Raw genomic sequence first — 17,030 nt, forward strand, 5'->3', positions numbered from 1 at the left:
ATATATATATATATATATATATATATATATATATATATATATATATATATATATATATATATAGGGTATTTGCTTTTTACTTCTATTTTTAGTTCTGATATTTCGTACTGTATAAAGGATGCTGATATACACTAATCACTATTCCAAGTAAGATGACCCTTGATAATTCATAAATATAGTATTAATGTTTGAGTTTTCAATATTCTTTGCAATAAATGTTTACTCTGTTCCTTTAAGTATAAAATTTTATAATTAATGAAGTTTGATGTATAGTATTTCTTTTTCCGAAGTATAAATTTCTGAAAGATACGACATTTGCTAGAAATAGGGCATTGGTTTCCCATACTCTCTTTAGGGATAATCATTTCTAAATACCTTTGAAATGAGCTGTAAAGTTTAAAAAAAAAAAAAATGATAAAAGTGAAACACCTTGCAACACCTAACCTAATACCAAGTAGGGCTTACCTTACCTAATACCTTACAGTCTTGTAAATGAGCTCCATACCCTGTTGTTCATTTCGGCGAAAATATTAATAGCTCTTTCTTTGGATTCAGGTATCCTACAAAGCTTCCACACCAAGTTCGTTATTGTAAGTGTCCGTAATTCAGGAAGTGTTCATAATTTTTCATGCTGTTCGTTAAGTAAGTTTTCACTCTTTACAGGGCACTGAATGAATGTTTTCAAAAAACTGAAGTTGATGGAATGCTCAATATCATATTTAGCAGCTTTGTTGTCTTTCTGATATACGCTTTGAAGTTCATTACTGAGAACATATTTCAAGTATTTGGGAAGAGAAATGTGTTGGTTACTACCGGAACATAAGTTGATAAGTTCATTCTTAAGCTGATCTGAGCAAAAAGTGTTAGGAAAAGTGGATATCAAGTCATTCAGTTTGCCGTATGGAAGAATTTGTTGATATATACTAAATTTTCTATAATTTATTAGTTCTACAATGACCAGATTTTTGTATTTTTCAAATGTTTCATCTGCACAATTATTTAGCGAAGAATCTAATATAGATAAAATTGAGTTTGTTTGTGTGTTTGTCTGTCTTTGTGTATGTGTGTGGCCTGGGGATCAGACGAGTGGACCGAGTTATCAGAATTTGGTCACGGGTACCTTGGTCTAGGCCCCAGACCAAGACGAAGCGTTTTTTTTTTTTTTTTAATTCGAACCTGGTGGTCTAAGGGAAGGGGGCGTTTACCGGGACATGTAAAAGTACTTGTCACTCTCGCGAAAAACATAAAAGTGATAGAATTGCCAATACGTCTCAACTTTTCGCTAAAAGGCTTCTTTTTTTATTCTGATGTTGGAGACACATAGGACAATATATATATAATAATGTTCTTCAAGGGTACGTTATAACAATTTAACATTTTATAGAGGGAGCTCGAAAGATGGTTTAAAATAAGAAGAAATAGCGGTCTGTTTCTGTCACTTACAAATCCAGCTTAAAATAAACAAGATAGGCAACCTTCTAAACGTAGACAAAACAGCAAATGTCTTTTCGCAGGTACTACTACACAGTGCGAGTCTTTGGACTTTAAACTTCTCACGTGGCTTTTCTCCTACGCTTCTATAGGTTGATGCAAGTTAAATGGATGCAGAAGAGAAATAATGTTCAAGGTTTCGCGAGACACTTTGCTTTCTGTCTTTCAAATGGAAGCATTAAAAAAAAAAGCTCAGAATAAATTATAGGAAATTTTAAGTTCGGAATCTTTAAATTAAAAAAAATTTAAGTTAGTAATTTAGGCTTAACGGCTTAATACATATAAAATTCTAAAGGGTAGATGCTGTCTACCCTGTCTATCCTTAATCCTCACCACTGGCTCTAATTACCCGGAGGGTTTGTTGTAGAGGTATGGAAAGCAGTCACTGTAAAGACCGCCAAAATTTGAAAGATATCACCTACAAGAATTTCAGTCAAAGTTAAGTCAGTTTTGTAGAATACTACTGTGTATAATGGGACTTTGATGCAATAGTTGAAATTGAAATGTGAAACGTTTTAAAGTCATAAAAAAGTAAAACTGGGAGAAGGAGGTTTCAGCCTCTACTCGGAGCGACTTTGTACCGGTCCAAAATACCGCTTAGATAGGAAATTATTACTGCTGGAACCTCCTGTATTCTAAATTTAGCTAAATTTCCTATTTAGGTGGATGCAGAAATGAATTTCTTGTTGGAAAATAAATTATGAACAGTAGCGGATCCAGAAAAGTAGTTTGAGAGGGGCTTCACTCACAAAGGCTTCGTTTTTTTTTTATAGAAATAATTAGACTTGGCGGGGGGGGGGGGGCGCTTGAAGCTTATACGCATAGGAATGACTAACATTAGATTTTTTAAAAAAGGAATCATGCAATTTGGGTGAACGTTAGCCTGGAAGTTCAAAACCCCGTAAATCTTACACTAATTACGATTGGGATGATATTCTTGGACATAAGGAATAACCAAGGCAAATTAGTTCACGAGGATTTTTTTTTTTCTGTTCCTGAGTTGGTATTTTTGTGGGACATATGCTAAACTATTACAATGTGGTTCTTGTGCCAGTACCAGAAAATGCATAATTTCCTTTACAAATATTGTAATTCATACTAAGTATCGATACCAGTACCCTCATTCTAATATCAATATTTGTACTCTGCATGCAGTTTTGTGTAGAAAGTAAAATGTATAAATACGGGAAAAAGTTGCACAGAAACGTTATATTCGTGTGTTGAACAAACTTTTTTTTTCTTTTTGTATGTTGTGCAAAGTAACCCCAACTACGGGGTTACGTTGCACCAAAGTTTATATTTTAATAACTATGATCGTACTGAATGTTTACTAATGCACTTGCATGAATGTTTTCCTTATATATCTAGCTATTATATGTTTAAAATATAGTGTTCTAAATCATTATGTTTGTAAGTTACATGTGATTTTCTTTAAAATTCCTTAAATCGTGTGCAAAGTCTTACGGTACCAGAATTAATCTAAAACTGATTTTTTAGTTGATAACATTGTGTACACCAGTTAAAAGCTAGATACAAATGTGCACGACGGTTATGATATTATTTTGTGCTATTTTGAAAAACAAAGGTGAGCAAAAATAAATAAAATAAAAATAAAATTATCAGATAAACAATGAAACATTTTCATATTATATATATCTTTTCCATCTTGAAAGAGAATGTTTGAAAAAATATTGTAAGCACAAAAATTATATTTTACTTCAAAGTACGCCTGTCTGACTTCAAATAATTGGCTACAACCAATTGACAAATCTCTCTTAAGACCATTGAAAGAATACACAAGTGTGGTGAAAATCGGTAAATATGACAAAGATAGTCAACGGGTTCCTCGCTCTGAGTTTCTAACTCTAATGCAAGAGCAAATGACGTTTACTTTGGAAATAAACTGAAACATATGAGTGAAAACTATAGGCTATTTCATTTATATCATATCATATACATTTAAATTTATCAGATTTGGTTTCGGTGTCTAACGTTATAGTTTTAAAGTAGTTAAGAATATTACAATATATATTGTATATTTTTTTTAGTGCTTTCGTGTATTTTATAGTGTTATTGTACGGCTTAAATTTGTTTAGTATTTAGCACTATTTCATCCATTATCATATTTTGGTCTTAGTTTCTCATGGATAATTTAAGTACCAATTAGAAGCACCTGCACAGAGAAAATATTCTCTTTCCGTTCTCCGGACAGCGGTATATTGTACAAATATACGGTATCCTCTTGCTTACTATAGAAATCAGTACGGAGCACACGTTATCCGTATTCTACATAGGCACTACTCTTAGATGTTACATCATGCCGTTGCAGGATGTCTGACATCTAACAGTTTTCCGTACATTATATGCATATACTTATGTTACGTTCCTCAACTATATGTTATATACGTCCATTTGTATGTGAGATCCTGACCGCCTATATTGTTTCATACGGAAAGTACGTATAGATGGAACAGTTATACAGAAAGTATTATAAAACATGAGTTTTCACTTATACGTCTGCTGTACGTTAAGTAAAAAAAAAATAAAAATAAAAATAAAAATAAAAATAAATAAATAAAAAAAATATACAGGAATTACGCATGTAACCTATCTTTTTAAGTACGCCTCCTACATTTTTTTCTCAGTGTGTTCATTTTATCTATAATGCCTGCCCATATTACACATGCATTGTGCTAAATATGGGCAATTGTAGTAAGGTTAGTATTTTTAATTTTTTAATTCAAATTTTTGAAAGCGAACTCTATGAGAGTAAACACAAGGTATTAGTCTACATTGCTGTAATATTTGTTGTCAAATTATATTGTAATATCTATGAGAAATTTTAACATTGCAATGGAAATGCACAGGATAATGCATATCGAAAGTACTTTAGCGTTGAATACCATTGTCATGTTATGAATTGTTTCGAATGAGTAAGAACGAAGTTACCAGGGCTTGAATTCTTTTTTTTTCTTTCATTTTCTTTTTTGTAAAGCTTTATTTAAAAAAAAAATGCTTCGATAAGTAACACATCTAGTTACTTGTATGGTTTGTAATGGATGTGTAAATTACTTTGCCGTTTAAAGCACTTCGATATCTCAAACAGTTCTGGAAATATGATAAACATTGATAAAGTTCGCAGCACTGCTGAAAATGACGTATTTTTGGAAAATTGTTAAAATGAATGTTGTTTTCCTTCTCTTTTATAGCTTTTAGTAACTGTAATTACAAGAAGTTCTGGCAATTACACGATTCAAGCAGTGTTGTAAACTTCAGCAATAATTTTCATATCTCCAGAACGGTTTGAGATATGGAAGTGCTGTAGACGGCAAAATTATTTTCTTGCCAATTGCAAACCTCACAAGTAACTACATATGATACTTATCCAAGCATTGTTTTTTGAAATAAATTTGTAACAATTTGTAACAAATAAAATATCAGTAAATTTACGTTTTTGTTTCAGAATTTTATTATAAGACTAAAAACAAAAATGCGCTTTCTAAATGTACGTAAAATATTTTAAAAGTTTTAATTTTCATGTGTTGCGGTATTTTGTTAATAATCTACCAAGAGTGTATTCAAAACAAAATAATTCTTAGCTATCCAAAAACATTTCTTTAATATTACCTTACAGATTTACTTAACTATCTTTTATTTTACAAGTCTGTATTTACTTTTGTCACATGTTAACAATTTACAGTTATATTATTAACATTATACAGTCACACTATAACATTCAAAGTTGATTACCAGATAATAACTAAAGACGACATATATTCGCACACAGAATAATCCATATTTAAATTAATAGAGTTAGAGTTTCTCATTAAGATATTTATTCATAACAAACCTTCATATATTGGAAGACCAAACAGATCTATTTTACACATGGTACCTTCTGAACGTTTTGAACAAGTCAGGTATGTTATTGTGTAATTTACAACAGTTTCATTAAATGTTTTACTACGAAAAACAGCAACAAATCTTCATATATTGGAAGAAAAACAGATCTATTTTACATATGATACCTTCTGAACGTTCTGAACAAGTCAGGTATGTTATTGTGTAATTTACAACAGTTTCATTAAATGTTTTACTACGAAAAACAGCAACAAATCTTCATATATTGGAAGAAAAACAGATCTATTTTACATATGGTACCTTCTGAACGTTCTGAACAAGTCAGGTATATTATTGTGCAAGTTACAACAGTTCCATTAAATGTTTTACTACAAAAAACAATAATTTTAGGAAGACACTAGACACTTGTTCATTACGGCTAGAGTACTTATGAACACTTATTTTCCTAAAACGTTCTCTCATCTATAACTGTAAACTTTTTTAATACCCTAGTGTATATATATGCAAGAAAGAGACAATACATATTTTGTGGAAATAGACCTGCAGGATACTCTTATCGGTGCCGAATATTGTTTTACAAATCATTTTCTGTCTTTTTTTTGTGTGTGTACATGAGAAAAGTATTTGTTACAGAAGTAATTAAATTGTGCTTTGCTTTTTATATGTGGTCATTCATAGTTTAGAATCAAAACAACCCAATATTGTAATACTCTATGTGTGTTATAGAACATTCTAACATGTTGTTTCAACAATTATTTAAATATAGTGAAAGTATCGATGTGTGTCAGCTACCAACACTACTGAAACAACATAGAGCAAAATGGAAGTATTAAAGTAGCGTATGATATAATTGAATTCTACCTTGGTAAAGAACTGTTAAGTATAATTGAATCGATGAGTTCTAAAACCAGTCATCTCCACATTTTTATTAAATTGGGATTATTGCATTTTCCAATTCAACTGATCTAGATACACATTTAGGCTGGGAACAAGGCATCTATAAACACTGGTAATAGAAAATATTGAACATTGAAATCTCCATTTAGTTTGAGAACATGCCATTTGCTGGTTATAACAGTTTTAATTACATTATTAGAGTAAATTAGAGGTTTATTTTCAGAAGATAACATTTCCACAATTACTAATTTCACACTAGAAGTGAATGAATGAGGTGTATATGTTCTCTGTTGAGAGAAACTACTAAACTTTCATTCTGATTTCATTCAAAAGCGTTCGTGTTTCCATAAACTTTGTTGTATAATTTATTGTATAATTTCGTTAAATTATATATTCATGCAATACATTAGGACAAAGAAGATTCACATTTGTTAGATGCAAGTCTATCTGTACATAAGACTGTTTATCAAGGAGGGTATCCCTATCTTTAAAAATTACTATACTTGAAGTTCATGCAATACATTCGGAAATAATAATAGTAATAAAAAGATTTCTCAACATAAGTACAAACTTCTGTTAGGTGGCACGGTATATGAGTCGCACAAAAGTGTTGCTTTCGAGGTTGTAGATCAGAGTTAAAAGCAGTGAGGTTTTGGTAGAAGATTAGTAATTTTGGATGAAAGAAGTGAACGTGGATTCGAAATTAGAACGAACATTAAACGTTGTTCAATTATTCATTCATTCATTCTTTTATTCATCCATGTTGTATATTATTGGTCAGAGACCAGTACATAGGACTTGTCAAATAATATGAAGACATTTCAATATATCTGATATTACATTAATTTACAAACTATCACCCAAGTATTCATTAATATCATAATACATTTTGTTACAGAGAAAAATTAAATAGTTTATTTTTGAATTTCAGTATGCTTTTGACATTCTTCAAGTAACTTGGGAACTTATTAAACAACTTAGCGGACATAGGAAGGACACTTCTTTTGGTGCACGCATAGTTTTGGTATGCTGTGAATATGTTATTCTTTTGTCGTGTGTTGTATGAATGTACATCGTCAACCTGAAGAAAACTACTTTCATTTCTCTTTACATATATGATACTTTTGTATATGTACAGACAAGGCACAGTTAAAAGTTTATTTGAATGAAAGACACTTTTGCATGAGGACCTTGGTGATAGATTAAAAATAGACCTTATTGCCTTTTTCTGTAGACGAAAAGTAGTAACACTGAAATAGGAAGCTCCCCAGAAAATTATTCTATAATTTAACAAGGATTGAATCTAACCATAGTACAATAACAGCAAGGTTTCTTTTGACACTGAACCACGTAGTCTATAAATGACAAAACAGATATGGCTTAATTTGCTATTTAGCTCAGTAATATGTGTATCCCATGTAAGCCTATTGCTTATTGTTACACCTAAAAATTTAGTAGATTTTGAATAGTCTACATCAGTTGGATTTATCACAATGGGAAGTACTGTTCGAGGTGTACATGAATAATGAAAATTTAGTGCTTTTGTTTTCTTTGCATTTATCAGCAGTTGATTCTGAGATGTCCATTTTATCAAACGCTCCACAGTTTGTTTTAATTTACTTTCTAGTTCAATTGTATTATCTGCTGTTACAAGAACATTTACATCATCAGCATATAGTACCAATATGTTGGGGATACATATATTGAACAAGATCATTTATGTATAATAAAAAAAAAGAATTGGCCCAAGAATTGAGCCTTGAGGAACACCAGCAGAGATACTAGCAGTTTTGGATGAAAATTTGATTTGCTTATTGTTAATTATTTTTTTGTATTTTTACTACTTGTTTTCTGTTTGTCAGGTACAAGCGAAACCATTCATGTACTACACCCCTAATACCATATTTCTGGAGTTTTGCCAGTAGAAGAGAATGTTGAACACTGCCGAATGCCTTGGAGAAATCAACAAATAAACCTACTGCACAGGTTTCCCTTATCAAGTACTGTAGAAACCTCTTTAATAAAATTAAACAACGCTGTATCACTTGACTTGTTTTTTTTCTTTTTTTCTTTTTTTTTTTTTAATCCATGTTGAGAAGACGAGATTAGGTTATGGCGGGATATAAAATTACTGCGGCGATAACATTAGTGATTCAAAAATCTTCGAAAAACAGACAAAATAGAAACAGCCCTATAGTTTTGAACATCATAAGTATTTCCTTTTTTGTGCAAAGGTATAACTTTTGCAATCTTCAATCTGTCGGGGAAAACGCCTGATTCAAATGATACGTTTACAAGAAAGCATAGTTGTTTCACTATTAAATGTGCACACTTTTTTATAATTAGGGATGGGACTTCATTTATACCTGCAGAACGGGTACCAGAAAGCCTTTTGATACAGTCTAACAATTCTTCTTCAGTTACCGAAGTTACATACATACTATGCTTGTTACATGGAATATTTGGCTCCACAGCAAGATCCGACTTTCCAGGTGGTGAATTAGTATTAAGAAAATAGTGATTAAAGACTTCAGTGATGGCAGCAGGATCAGCGAAAGAATTATTTCTATAATTAACTTGTGATATTTCGTGCATTTGAACAGTCTATGATGAATTGTTTGTTACGTTCCACGCACCTTTCATTTTGTTTTTGTATCCGTGTATTATAGTGTCATTGTGGATTCTTTTGGCTTTTCGAATAACATTCTGATATAATCTTTTGTATGTTTTATATGGGAAATAACTTTAGCTGGTAAATTAACAAAGGTTTTCTTAAGATTATTATAATATATAAGCTTTTGTTTTGAAATTTTTATTCTTTGCGTGACCCACTTTTTCATGTTATTAACACCTTTCCGTAACTGTAATGGAAATGCTATGTTAAAATTATGTAGGAAAACATCAACAAAATAATTGGATTTGTCATTAGCACTAGGTAAGTCGTACAAGGAGTTCCAAGATTCACGAGATAATATAAAACAAAAATAATCTATATTTTCCGTTGAAAATAATCTGGTTGTTCTCGTTATCGGTTTCAGACTTTCCTTCACCAGTTTTTCGGTAGGTATTCTACAATAAATGGCTTCATGATCAGAAAATCCAAGTTCAATAACTTCAAACAAACGTTTAGAATTACTTTTGGAATAATAATTTGGTCGATAGCTGTCTTTCTTTGACGATATTTATTATTTCATAAGAACAACAGGTTTAATGACTAATTATAGTGTCGTATACATAAGCAACACATATACTATCCTTGAAGCGGGCAAAAATTCCTGTTTAACAATCGATTTGAATCTGTTTTCAGACATACTGAATATATCTATTACATGAAATTTTATCATTTGTTTGTATGAAGCACACATTCTCAACGGAGGAGAATTGTGTAATATGTTAGTTCCCGCTTTTATACTATTAAAAAGAAAAAAAAAAATATATTCTTGAAAAAGCAGATGTGGTTATGCTAGTGATATTCCCACTAAAAATAAAATCGAAATTTGTGATGGAACAATTCGTTTTACCATTTAAGTAAAGCGGAAAATTTTCCCTGGTAATTACAGCTTGTATATCATTAAAACTTGATCAAAATAGAAAGTTGAATTGCTTTGTCATGACGATGTTGACTCTTCGAAATTGCAAGTCTTCCTTATGGTTTCAAATATAGAGATAGGTAGATTTTAAACATCAAACATACGTATATCAATAAATATGCCTGTATGTATTTTACAAATTTAGGAGGAATTGAAACCGAGACTTCCATAATCACACAAGTGCAGCTGAAGAGATATTAAGAAACTCAATAAAAACTGAATATTTTTGTTGGAAATGTGAACTTGAAAATTAGATTTCTTTTCATACTAAGTGACATTTGTTATTCAGCAAAGTGTAAGTATGAAAAATGGCTGATTTCCAAGCTTACATTTCCAACAAATATCTAGTTTTTATTGAGTATCTCAAAATCTCTTTAGCTGGACTTGTGCGGTTATGAAAGTCACGGCTCCAATTCCATGGTCTTGAAACGATTCAGATAAACGTTTAAAATGTTTGTTAAAGGACTTGCGTGAAGTAGATCGGCAAGAGAAACTCAACAGCAAATTGGTTGCAGGGAAGAATACAACATGCATCCCCAAAGAATCTGAGCAAATCGGTTGGTGATGAAGAAGAATTTTTCACCTGAATGGAAAAGATATCCTCAGGTGCAAACAAAAAAAGTTTTGCAATAAATTGCGCAAATTTCTCTTCTACGTTAATGCGACTAAAATTCAAACATTAAAGAATAGAAAGTTCACTGTTAAAGAAATCAGTAGTGAATGCATTTACTTTACATTGAAGGAAACTGAGAATGGAATTCAGCAAGTTGCTATTTTTATTGTTAATATAAATTCGTCATTTATAATCAGTGATTGATACTAAGGTTGCATTTTAGTCGTCGAAAACCATGTAACTCGAGTGGAGGGCAAATTCTTTACTACTCATAAAATAGAGTCATTTAATAAAATCAGTTAATGTGTTCACACGACAAAAAAAAAAAAAAAAAAAAAAAACGAAGTCTCTCGTAGCTATGTGGTTAGCGTAGCCGCTTTAGGTGCGGGTTTGATTTCTGGATGAAGCTTATGCAGTTCAGAATCATGTTAAACTGTAGATATACAATATCATTTATTAACGACAGAATAACATATAAATAATACGAGGACAAGTCGAAAATTATCTACACTTTTGTCATAACTTTTCTTACATTGCGCACTTTGTCTTTGGTCCTCGCATATTTTATTGTTATACTGTTGTGGTAATGCTGTGAAAGTGTGATACTAATTCTTCCATTTTTCTTCCTTCTGTTGCAGATATATCATGGCTGCTCCATTAGAAGTTTGCACCAAAGAGGAACAATGAGCAGTGATCCGATTCCTCTGGTCGGAGGGTGTCAAAGGGTCAGATATTCATCGCAGACTACCATCGCAATATGGGAGAAGTGCACTATCACGTAAAACTGTGTTTTTGTGGCTCCAGAAGTTTAAAAGCGGCCGAACAAGTGTAACGCATGAAGAGCGAGCAGGACGGCCATCAACCTCCACTATAGATGACAACATCCAGCAAGCTCGAGAGATGGTTCTGGCGATAGGCGAATCAATATCGATGAGCTAGGAGCTGCTTTGAACATCAGTCATGGCTCTGCCCATCAAATCATCCACGACGAGCTCGGTTTTCATAAAGTCTGTGAAGATTTAGAGGTGCGAAATGCGGTGCAAAAGTGTCTTCACGACCAACCGAAAACCTTTTATTTGGAAGGAATACGTTGACTGTTGGGCCAAGTGCATTGATAAGGAAGGAGATTGCGTAGAAAAATGATGTTCATAGTATAACCCTAGCTTCATGTAAATAAACTGTAGAATGAAAAGTGTAGATAATTTTGACTTTCCCTCGAAATAATATCTATATTTATTTTATTTTCTTCTATTTCTTTTGTACTAACAATAATAGAATATGTTTTGCTAAAAATGACAACAAATATGTTATTTTACACACTTCGTGTACTATTGTCATATTTGTTAATCTTCGTTGAATTAGCTTAGTTTCTTGAAATTAAGAATGTTTTTTCTTTATGTTCAATTATATTGCAAAAATTAAAAATTTGCAAAAGTTTATAAAAGAAAATATTACACATTGAGTGAACAGTCTGTGAAATGGATTTTTGAATAGTGTAGAAACGAAGAAATAGAGTAAGGATTCATGAGAAGAGCCTTAGTGGAGATACCTGAAAACGAGATGAAGATAAAACTGTTATAAAAGTGAGGAAAGAAACAGACAATGATGATCCGAAGAAGGCAAAGAATAAGGAATTCAGAAACCAAAACAACTTCGAATCACATTAAATACAGCACATTCGCATTCATAACGTCAAACAGCTGCGGAACTATTTCTAAGAGAATCATCAGTAGAAAACTTCAAGCGTGCCTTCAAATGTCGGGAAGAATTATATCCGCTGGATATTCATGATTGAATGATTTTGATAAATGATCCAGTTATACCCAAAACCACAGTAAAAGACCAACAGAACCATAATATTGAAATAGATCTTAAATCGGATAATCCTATTATGCGACGAACCCACTACGAATCGTCAGCTTTTATAAGTGAAACTTCGAAGTATCTGCACTGTTATGTAGGACCATATAGAGCTATAGGAATCTTGAGAAATTGTGCTGTACTTGTCACTTTGGGCAACAAGCCAGCTGGAACACACAACTTCAAAAACCTAAAGTACTTCAACTGTTTACCAGAAGAATGGAAAGGACTATTAATTAAATATGGTAACAAAACTCAGAGAGAAGAGACTGTAGCTGAAATGACTACGGCTGTGAAAGAAGTATAACGTCGAAGAGAATTATATATGTCGTAAAATTTTCTTTTAGAACGACGGGAGAGCTGTAGTGCCTCACCATGAGAGCTATGGATTACAGTTCGTTTTATTTGTTTTGTTTCGTTACATTTCATTTAGTTTATGATTTATGTTGTAATTACTGGATTAATTTTAATTCTGTTACGTTTTGAGAACTTATGCAATCTTCTCCTCATTCTCAATCTGTAGCAAAATTCACATGCAAATACTTTTGACTAAAATTTCGAGTTAGAGAAAACGGTTAAAATTATCATACTTGATGCTGAAGAAGAGAAAGAAAGGAATATGTACAACGGGGTTTGTTTTAAAAAGGATTACCAGCAGATATTAAAGAAGGATTTTGAGAATTAATATATTTTCTCTAAAATTAATATATAAAGGCGATGTCTGAACAGTTGTTTATCAGGTATAATCGCATCGGCTCTTTATATAAGATACAGATGAGTATGGAAAGGGGGCAGTGCAAGTTCGAGTATAGAATTGTATATGTACAAATTTTCTTCAGAAAGAAACCGAACTTTCAAAACATGCGGTCAACGAAACTGTTCTAAACTTGGTGCTTGCCAGCGCCCAGTAGTGAGATTCTTTCCCCAAAGTAATATCATCATCCTGCCTTGTGACGCTGTGAAATGAGAACGTTGAAGCCAAGTTCTGTTCCCTACTTCTGGTGATTTTGAGATATTACGAGATAAAATTTTGGAAGAGCAGCGTATGTTCATTCAATTTTGTTTTAAATTGGATAAAAAAGAATTTACAGAAGCTTTAAAAATGTTGTACAAGATGCACTAGGAAAACATATAAGTCAAAGCCTTTTAGGAGTGGTTTCACGTTTCAAAGCACGACGAACATTCATCGAATACTAGATGAATTCTGGACGCCCATCATCGTCATTAATGACATTCTCATTCAGAGAGTGTGCAACTACTTTCCACGTACATTGCTATTACAACTAGTTTCTTTTACTGTTGAAAGTCTACAGTAGACGCCAATAGTCAAGTCGATCACAAAAGCATTGGAAAAGTGCTGGGGTCATTATGGAAATGAGTATATTGTAATGTTGCTAACCGTGAAGATGTAAGTATAGACAGTGTTACAAGCTACTTCGAAACAAACCAAACGTATGAATACTCGATTTGGAACAAGGCATTAAAAGCAAATATTGAGCTCATAGGTTTCAACACAGACGTGATTCCTACTTTCACAAAAAATACGTATATGTATACTCATACGTGTATGCAGAAAAAATGGGAAAGATTACACTACCAAATCAGAATTAAATTCGAATAATTTGTCGAACAGCTGAATGGAAAATTATTTCTCTTCATTAAAATTTGTTCTACATAAATATTTTCCACTGATTATTAGGTTATTTAACTGCTTATAATATATGTATTAGTTCTACCATCCTCAAGGCTGCTTCACTCAAGACACAATAGAAGAATATTTATTTATTTATCAACACAACAGACAGATTCCCAATTACAGTGCTGAAATATACATTACAATACAATTTTGCATTAATGTTTTATAGTGTCTTACATGATATTGTAGACATATCAATTTTATCATGTTTTCCACATAATTTGTCATAAGCAGAACATATTCTTCAGACTAGCGAATTCAGCATTATATTTGTCTCAGCACTTTTGCAATTGAAGAGATTTCTATTATTAGTTCTACTACTAAATTAAGAAACAGAGATATTTAATGTTGAAATAAAGTTTGAGTAACTAAATTCAATTTGAACTAATTTTTGGAGGAGTATCAGGTCAACAGTATTACTCTTTTTTCTAATGAAAATATTAAATTTGTTTACCAGTGGGTTATAATACCAAGCGAATGTTAAATTCTAGTTACTTTGTATAGCAGATTGTCACTGAGCTTTTCTATTTGACAGCAATACTTTGTTGCTAGGGATTACAAATTGAAACACCGTATTCCAAGTTGGAGTGTATATATAATACAGTTTCATAGTAGTTGCTATATAGGTGAGGTTTTTACTACTTTTGATTATGAATCCTTGTAATTTAAAATCATTATGAGTAAACTTTTAGATTTGAATATTGAACAATAGTTTCTAATCAAGCGAAACATTTAGACATGTAATAATATTAAAACTGCTTATAGAAAAATACTAAACTTATAACCATATTTAAGTGTATATCTGTCTCTACGATACGATACATTTGTTTATGTTTACTTCAAATTTATTGACTTAAACCACTTCCAATTACTCTATAAGTTTCGCTGTAAATTAAGAATTTAAAAAAAAATGGCCCGGAAAACTAACTCACATATAAGGAGATAGCACTATGGATTTTGGTAAATTAAAGTTAGCGATCAAAGATTTGATGCCAGTATAAACACGAAGAAAATGTTGAAATCATGTTAACACAATGCAATGATTTCACACTGCTAATGGCAAGAGCGAAGTCGCAAACTTAACTTAGAGTGCTGTGCTCATGCTAATACCAAGTCAAAAGAAAATGAAATGAAATGAATTTTTTGAGTGTTACGTCCCACACTTATTCCCTTTATGCTGAGAGAACGATTGCGGTAAAGACTGAAAACTGAGAGAAAGCATAATCGAGTATCAACCTAGTACATAACCAAAAAATGCTACGTCGGACGAAGCATCAAAAGTTAAAGTTATATTGAGTATGCAAAAAGTACATAATCAGGAAATAGAATTTAGTGGTCGGAGTTTAATCCAATAGACGACAAGACATCCTACTCCAACTAAGAAACACAAACTACTCAGCAATTGTTTGGGATCTACCAATAGACCCTGTGAAAAATGTTGACACTTCAAAACTGACACAAATACTGGAATTTTCATTGAGGAAGAGAGCGTTTTCGTGGAAAACCAAAACCAGAGAAAGAGTAATTGAGTATCAACCTAGTAAACAATCAATTATTGCTGACTTGGGCGAAGACTCAAAGTGGAAAGAAAATGAAATTGAGGATGCAACTACTACATAATCAGGAAATATATGTGAATGATTACAGTTTAATGCAGTAGAGCCTGTTACGACAGCCAAGATAAACAAGCTACTCAGCCGTTGTTTGGGATCTAGCAATAGAACCAGCGAAAAAAGTTAACATTTCTAAACTGAGCCAAATGCTCAAATTTACCTTGAGAAACATAGCGATTTCGGCACAGACCGAAAACTAAGACACAGCGAAGTTATGCAACAACCTTGTACACAACGACACACTGCTGCGTTTGACGAATTTTCAAGCGTAAAAGAGATTGAAATTGAGAAAGCAACTAGTACATAATCATGAAATAGAATTTTAGTTGTTGTAGTTTAATACAATAGACCATACAAGACATGTTACGATAACGAAGATAAACAAATCCTGAATGGCACGTTACCAGAGCAAAGATAAAACGAATTAGTTAGCATTTATTTGGAATCTAGCAATATGCTCTGCGAGAAATGCTGACACTTCCAAACTTAGGCAATTACGTCACTTTTTCCTGAGAAACAGTGATTTCGGCAAAGACTAAAAACTAAGGAAAAACGTTATCGAATATTCACTTAGTACATAATCAATAACTAAAACTGTGGAACAGGACTGTAGCTTGAAGGTAATTGAAATTCAGGATGCAACTACTACACAATCAGGAAATATATTTAGATGATTGGAGTTTAATGCAATAGAGCCTGAAATACATCTTACCACACACAAGAAAAAGCAAACTATTCAGCCTTTGTTTGGGATCTAGAAATAGACACTGCGAGAAATCTTGACACTTCCAAACTGAGCCAAATACTCGACTTCTTCCTGAGAAACAGAGCGATATATGCAAAAACAAACAAACAAAAAAACTGAGAAAAAATCGAATTCAAGTATTAACGTAGTACATAATCAAAACTTCTGCGTTGGACGAAGACTCAAAGGTGAAAGAAATTGAAATTGGGTATCCAACTAGTACATAATCAGGAAATACATTTTCAATGATGATGGTTTAATGCCGCCGAAAGACATGTTAGCAGAGCTATGATAAAACAAACTATTCAATCTTTGCTTGGGACACAGAATTATTTAAGGGTTGAGGACTCATGGCAGAAACGGAGCGTAATCAAGTAAGCACCTACCACATCATCAGAAAATACTGATTTGAATGCTGACTTAAACCTGAAAGAAAGTGAAATTGAGAAAGCATTGATACACTACTACGAAATATTATATCCATAGTGGGAGTGTAATGCAACAGACCCTTCAAGATATATTGGCACGGATGACAGTAGTTCAAGTACTCAGCCTTTGCCTACGATACAATTGACTTAGGTAAATACTTAAAATTAATACAAATTAAAACGAAATAATATTGTACGCAAACGCAGACGAAAATTCGAGAGAAATTTTAAATAGT

Source organism: Thermobia domestica, chromosome 17, assembly GCF_964235325.1.
Source record: "Thermobia domestica chromosome 17, izTheDome1.hap1.1, whole genome shotgun sequence".
Classification (NCBI taxonomy): domain Eukaryota; kingdom Metazoa; phylum Arthropoda; class Insecta; order Zygentoma; family Lepismatidae; genus Thermobia; species Thermobia domestica.